We start from the raw sequence: 7,507 nt of genomic DNA on the forward strand, positions 1-7,507 counted from the left end.
AAGCGTAGTAAAGATACAAAAGCAAGATATCGTTCAATCCTAGCACTGATTTTAACATAGCAGTGGCCTTCAATTCAAACATTACTATATGTATGACATATGATAGAGAAAACTTTTATTTTCTCCGTTGTGAGAATACGTAGTATGGTACAATTATACACAATACGAATAAAATAGCAATGTAAATATCACAACAGACAAAATAAATCTAACCTAGCGTTCAAATTTACAGAAATTAACATAAATGTCCATCTATGCCAGGGATGGCGAACCTTTTTTAGTGCATGGGTCACAAAAGAGACCTTAATCCTAGAAAAAGCAAAAGTGGGTCATACATTTAATTACATGTTAATGCGAAACTTGCTGCTGCATCTTCTCTGCAAGTCTTATTAATCCTTGGTTGGTAATCCGTAGTTTTTAGCTTCACACATGCAGCATTCATATCTGAGCTGAGACGATTCCGTGTGCTTGATTGTATAAAAATTCATGTGCGAAAATAAAGATTTGCACGAATATGAAGAACCAAACAACCAAAGCTACAGCAAATCTTTTCATAGTTTGAAACGAATTTGGCAGGGAGTTCCACTCTGTAAGAATTATATTTTCAGCATGGTTTTCAACAGCAGGAAAGTCACAACCATCCATATCCGTTTTCATTTCAATTCTTTGTAGGAGATGATTTAAGTCTACAAATTTTGTTTTCCAATCTGCACTTTCTTGACAGTCTATCATTTCCATTTCCAAGTTGTCAAGATGAAGCCATTCGAAGTTTGATAATTCAAGATTTTCGAATTGAATTGCATGCAGAAAAGAATGAACTGCAATGTCGTATCTAGCTTTCGGAACTGGGTAAACCTTTCTGACATTACATTTTTGGCCTCTTTTGTCAGTAAAACATACTTGTTGAGTGCAGTTTGCTTTTGTTCATAAGTTAAATTGGTGCTGGTAAAGTGCTTCAACAACTGAGGAAAATATTTCAGCTGACCTTGTTCAAGGTCTACAGAAAAAATAACAAGTTTCTTCTCAAATGCTTTAATGTGCGCAAACATGAATAATACTAGGGCTACCATATGTCCTCTTTTAGGAGGATTTGTCCTCTTTTTTCATGAAAAATGAATTGTCCTCCGAGGACGCTTGAAAATACTCAAATGTCCTCTTTTTTGCATTGCTATTATTTTCAACAGGGTTTTATATTTATGTGACGTTTGGCGAAAGCTAAATAAGGCTAAGCAACGATACCAAAAAGGAAAAGTAGCCTATGTTTTCTGTGAGCTGTGGCAGAAATAGGCTTTCCTTTTTTAAGAAAAGTGTTTATTGACTTTGAAGTTGACAATACATTGCTTGCTGTGAATGCGGTAGATAGGCTACATTTATTTCGATGGCAAACAAAGAAAGTGTTACTCGATGACCATGTCCGATGTAGGCTATTTCTATTGTTCGACTCTTGTGTTGCCTATTTGGATGAATAGACCGCTATAATTTCATTTTTCGAGTTCACATCCTTTGATTGGATGCTTATTCTGTCTTACACCAAAGAATAGGATAATACTTTTCAGCGGTGTGTGAAGTATCTGTCAGAGAAAAATGTTGGCATTGATGATGTTAAACTGTTCGATCTATATACCAAAGCTAGTGCAAAGGTGTCTTAAACCTGATAGCTAGCCCACATCAGCTTTTTTAAATGATGGCACATTAGAAAATGAACAGAATTGTTCAAACATTGCAGAACTATGTCGATCGGATGCTTATTCTGTCTTACACCAAAGAATAGGATAATACTTTTCAGCGGTGTGTGAAGTATCTGTCAGAGAAAAATGTTGGCATTGATGATGTGAAACTGTTCGATCTATATACCAAAGCTAGTGCAAAGGTGTCTTAAACCTGATAGCTAGCCCACATTAGCTTTTTTTAAATGATGGCACATTAGAAAATGGACAGAATTGTTCAAACATTGCAGAACTATGTTCTTTTTTAATGAATCGTTAAATATCGAGCAACTCTTCGTCTGCAATAGGCTATGGTTCGAAATGCAAAGGTAAAAGGCATGTTTTCTGTGAGGAAAATTATATGAACAGCAAAATGTTCATCGACTGAATCTGACAAATAAATATGTCATGTTTTTTAGTTGTCACTGTTGCTAATCCCTGCATAGGCCTATAATCATCTAAGAAGGTAAAAATTGCTTAAACGTAAAAATCCACTTGCATTTTACTTGCTTACTAAACATGTCCTCTTTTTGGGTGATGAAAATATGGTAGGCCTAGATAATACAATATTTCCACAGCCTTGCAATTTAATATTTAACTTATTGTAGGTAATGCATTGTGAAATCAGCAAAAAAATGTAAATCATTCAACCAAGTAGCCTACTTTCGCTTAACTCTGGATATTTTTGATTTTTTTCAGCTAAAAAAAGTTGTAGCCTAGCCTACTTCTTACAACAATTCAACAAATCGCTGTAAAACATTACCACAACTTAAGTTGTGTCAGACTGGTATACGGCAATTCGGTACGGTACTAGATTAAAATAGGGTGGGGCCGCATTACAAATATTTAGTGAAACATTTATTCTTTGCTGAAATATTTGTTTAAATTTCATTATTTAAAAAAAGACAAGTGGGTCACTGAAAATCTGTGATGGGTCACTTCGTGACCCGCGGGTCAGTGGTTCGCCACCCCTGATCTATGCCATCAACCGTCATAATTGCATGGCAAGTTCAGCAAATTCTTCCAATAAATTGAGTTTCACTTTTAGCAGCATGATCGTATGTAATTTCACAAGTGTAGATGTAAACAACCTGTTTTAACGTGATGCTAGGGGTTTGCTGTCGTGGTAGCGGTTTGTCACTACGGTACTGTAGCTGTGTTCCAAAAACTAGCTGTAAACCGCTACCACCACAGCAAACCCGCAGCATCAGGCTACACATGTTGTTTGCATCTACACTTGTGAAATTCTTCCAAGTGTGTCGCACCGAAAAAATTTTGAAAACCACTGGGCTACAGCTTCGGTAGAGAGTTTGTCTTGTTTGCCTTCGTATGCCTATGGTTCAATATATATATACATAAAATAAACTGTAGCATACATAAATATATGGTCATCTTGAATAAACATCCTGAAAAAGCAAATCTATGGTAGTTTTATAGACAAATAAAATTGAATACTGACAGCCAGACTGTCAAGTGTCAATCAATGAAGGAAAAGTAGTAGTAGACCAGTGGTTTCCAACCTGGGGGTCGCAGAGCATTTTATAGGGGGTTGCGAAGCTGTTGCTCATGCAACAACAAAAGTGAATGTAAGTTGGACAAGGTACCGGCCCGCTAGCTATTTCATTCGGATTGCTTGTAGTACAACATTATTGCATCAGTATGAGTCGACTGTGATGTAATAAGCGTGACAGTAGGTCCTAGTCACGTTTATTACATCACAGTGGACGCATACAGTGTAGGACTATTCGCTGCAAAGGTGTAAATTAAAACTTTTCTGCATATGAAAACGAAGGAAAGAAATAGAATGGATGTGGAATACGACATGAGTCTGGCTCTGTTTAGCACGTAACCTCGAATTTCACGGTTAGCTGCAGACCTACAAAGTCAACCATCGCATTGATTTGTCAATAAATGCAAGAAAAACATTTTTAGTGCTGCCTTTTGTTGTATTATTTGTTAATAGTACACTTGCATTTAGGAAAGAATATAAGTGGGGGTCGCGGTATCTACGAAAATTTTTAAAGGGAGTCACCAACACAAAAAGGTTGGGAACCACTGTATTAGACAAATAGATTCATCTTAATGCAGTCTGTAAGCTGATACATGTATTGAATTGGACTAAATGCACATAATCAAGTGAACACAGAAGAACTTTGGCTGTCATAAATATGTAAAGAAAAACACAATTACAGAGCGGTATGTAATTTGCGAGTGGAAGGCACAATGTTAATCGAGCAAAGTTTACTCTTAGGAATATAATCAATTCCTATGTTTACATGGGGAGTGCCAGGCCTTGTAGAAAGTTCCATACTGAACTAAACAGTGTGAAAATACGTAACATTATGATATACAAGACCGGAAAAAAATGTTTGATAGTAAGATTTACGGACTGACATATCCCCACGTTTAGTGAAATAAACAACTAAACGTTTATGAAAATCAACCATGATTGAAGTTGAAATTGATTACACCACAAACTCTTTAACCAGTAGGATATTATTAGAGCTCGACCGATATATCGGTCAGCCGATATCACGTGTAGTAGCATATTGTATCGACTATTTTTCGCCGATAAACATCGGCCAGCAAAAGCAAACTCAAAACCAGCCATACATGCCTTTAGAAGAAACACAAGTTGCTCAAACATGCTTGCATAACACGAACAATTGTTGTGAGAATATGATTTCCCGCCCATTCTAGTGAACGCATCTAGAAAATGTTAATACCGTATCCCTTAGCTTCCATTCAAGCAGGAAAACTTTCAAGTTTTACGTTGCTTCAACGATTGATGACATTGAATCAGTGTAACAAAGGTGAATTTTTCACTAAGAATTGATGGGAGTACCGGTGTACTTTTACACTAACCACGCGCAACTTATTTCAAGTCTTACGTCACAATCAGGCCCGGATTTAGGGGGGGGCAGAGGGGGCAGTTGCCCCGGGCCCCCCGACTTTTGAAGGGCCCCCCTAGGTGGAAAAAAATGTGATTTTGTGTTATTTTTTCCTTTTGGCCTTTTAAAGTTTCTGCAAAATGCTGTGCAGTACTGGATTGATACTGCTGTAGACGTAGAGATGGTTTTTCGCGCCGTAGGCGCGAACAATTTTTTTTTGCACGGGGGCCCCCCGATCTAAAAGTGCCCCGGGCCCCCCATCAGCTAAATCCGGCCCTGGTCACAATGTCTGGCTTTGATCTCCGAGTGATATTGATAAGGCAAGATTCGTTACAAAATTAATCATACGAGTAGGCTACCACAGCAAGATGCAGCAAAATTTGTCAAGTTTTGGTATTACAGTAAGAAAGAAAAGGCCCAGGGAAAATTAACTTTCGCTCACATGACAACCCAAAGAAAAAATCCTAGTGAAACTTTGCACAGAAGAAAATAGTAGCGTCGTTGTAGAAGTTTTCCGATCCGTGCCCAGAGCATTGTGACGCAAGAAGCCACACGACCTTGTTCGGTGGAAGTTAATCAGTTACGCAGCGTATTACAGCTACACGGCGCTTTGACTCTCCCAAGTGCACCTCGTTGGTCTGATGAAAGCCTTCGCTGCAATTTTAAAAAGCCTTACAAACCGTAGCCATAGCTCTTAAATGGCGAAGAATTCAGACCGGACACGTTTGTCCGCCGTCAGCAAAAACGAATTTCGAGGCCTGGGTTGTTTCTTTTTTGTTTGGTGTTTTTTGTGATTAGTGCTAAGAATGATTTTTCCATTACAGCAACTAATGCATAAACTTTCTTGGACTGATTTGTTGCTTAATAACTTTGTTGGTAACAAACTTTTCGTAGCTGATATATATCGGCCGATATATATCGGTATCGACCTAAAAATTTCATAAATATCGGTATCGGCCTGAAAAAGTGATATCGGTCGAGCTCTAGATATTATATCATCTTCAAATGAAATATCGTTCATTTCGATTTTGTTGGTAAAATGTAATCATTACAAACACTGATGAGAAAAATTCAATGTGCACAAGGATGGTGGCGAAAGACGAAATAGATCACCAAAGTCAGCTGCCATCCAAAGTTATACTTTTTCAGAAAGTTATTTTGTCGCATTGTTTTTTTCTAGCCAATCTATTAATATTATATTTGTTTACATCATATCTAAAGTATAGCAAATAAATTGTTTATCTACTCATACAACCAGTTACTGTGGCAGCTGGTTAATTCATTTAATTCAGATTGTTGGAACCACAAAGCAATTTCTCTTTGTGCACTCTTAATGGAATCAGATCCATGTATTATACTTTTTCTAATGCCAATACAGTAATCTGCACGAATGGTGCCAGGTTTTGAGTCAGCAGGGTCTGTTTCACCTAGCATTAGTCTACCAGTTTTAACTACACCTTTTCCTTCCCAAACCATTGCCACAACAGGCCCTGAAGCCATATACTTCAATAAACCGTCATAAAACGGCTTTTTGACATGCTCTCCATAATGAGTTGCGAGAAGATTATTGTCTGCAGTGAGCATTTTCAATGCAACTAATTTAAATCCTTTATCTTCGAAACGTCCAATTATTTTGCCAACAAAGCCACGTTGAACACCATCTGGCTTCACAGCAATGAAGGTCCTTTCTTGATTCTTTGACATACTTTTAATTTACTGCAACAAAACTCCTCTTCATACAATAACCAGTAACGTCCATGCAAATAGAAAAAATCAAAACCAGACAAATTGGCGGTCATTGTATTTGTAATCAGCGCCGGATTAACTATAGTAGCAGATGTAGCAGCTGCTACGGCCCCGCGCTTCACAAGGCCCCGCGCTTGGTGAGCAAAACATTTTTTTTGCAAAAAACTGTCGAACATAGTTGGTAAGTAATTCTTAGCTTGCAAACTGGAATGGCATGGGAGAATATTATAGTTGTAGGATTAAATTATTTAGTCCCAACGTCTCCCTTCCTAATTATTAAAAACTTGTAATTTCCGCTGGAGGCAACTGCCTGATCGAGTGCCACGAGCCCACAATACCGTACTGGTTGTTTGAAAGATTATTATTCGACTGTGAGAAGAGTACACCAGTGGGAAGAGTATCAATCTTGCCGATTGCCTTGGACAGAGTTATTACAACGCGTCCAACATGAGCGGGAAATATAACGGAGTAGGCCTACAGGCACTTGTCAAAAAAAAATTGATTGCTCCTCTCCAGAACTCAACTATTTCACTTCGATTAAAGAAAACAATATTGACACCACGTTTTCTAACATTGACAATTTGTTACACATTTATCTATGTATGATGGTAACTAATTGTACTGGAGAGAGATCATTTTCAAAATTGAAATTGATTAAAACTAGCCTATCTGCGAAACACGATGGGGCAAGAGCAGCTACATTATAATTAAAAAATATCAAATCTATAAAATATTCAATTACTTCCCGGTCATTATCTGTGACTGTACATCAAATCAATCTGCTACAGGCCCCGCACTTGGTTAATCCGGCACTGTTTGTAATCACCAATCAGCCGAAGCCCCAAGGTTCACCAATTGCAAAATTGAACACTTCACAAGCAGGTGTAGGTTTGCCAGATATTGCAAAAAAAAAATATTTCAATTTAAACTTGAAGAAAAAGTCAAAGCAAACATTCCAAGGAAACTAGCCGCATGTAAAATAAAAATAACACAAATAATGTTTTTTCAAAGCCAGAAAAATAAAAAACAGCCATCCATGCACCACAAAATTTCCTGTCATTTATCGTTTTTATGTATCATATCCAAATTTGTTTCTTATTCTAATGATTATATTTTAATAGGCTCAACTGAGAGAGAGAGAGAGAGAGAGAGAAAACTTTTATT

The 7,507-nt window shown here is 37.4% G+C and overlaps 1 pseudogene; it reads right to left on the reverse strand.

The window, feature by feature from the left end:
* Positions 1-5,799: 5,799 nt before the first annotated feature.
* LOC145786510 (nucleoside diphosphate kinase A pseudogene) lies at positions 5,800-6,301 on the reverse strand (annotated as a pseudogene).
* Positions 6,302-7,507: the final 1,206 nt, after the last annotated feature.

The sequence above is a fragment of the Aplidium turbinatum genome, chromosome 17 (genome assembly GCF_918807975.1).
Source record: "Aplidium turbinatum chromosome 17, kaAplTurb1.1, whole genome shotgun sequence".
NCBI classification, from domain to species: domain Eukaryota; kingdom Metazoa; phylum Chordata; class Ascidiacea; order Aplousobranchia; family Polyclinidae; genus Aplidium; species Aplidium turbinatum.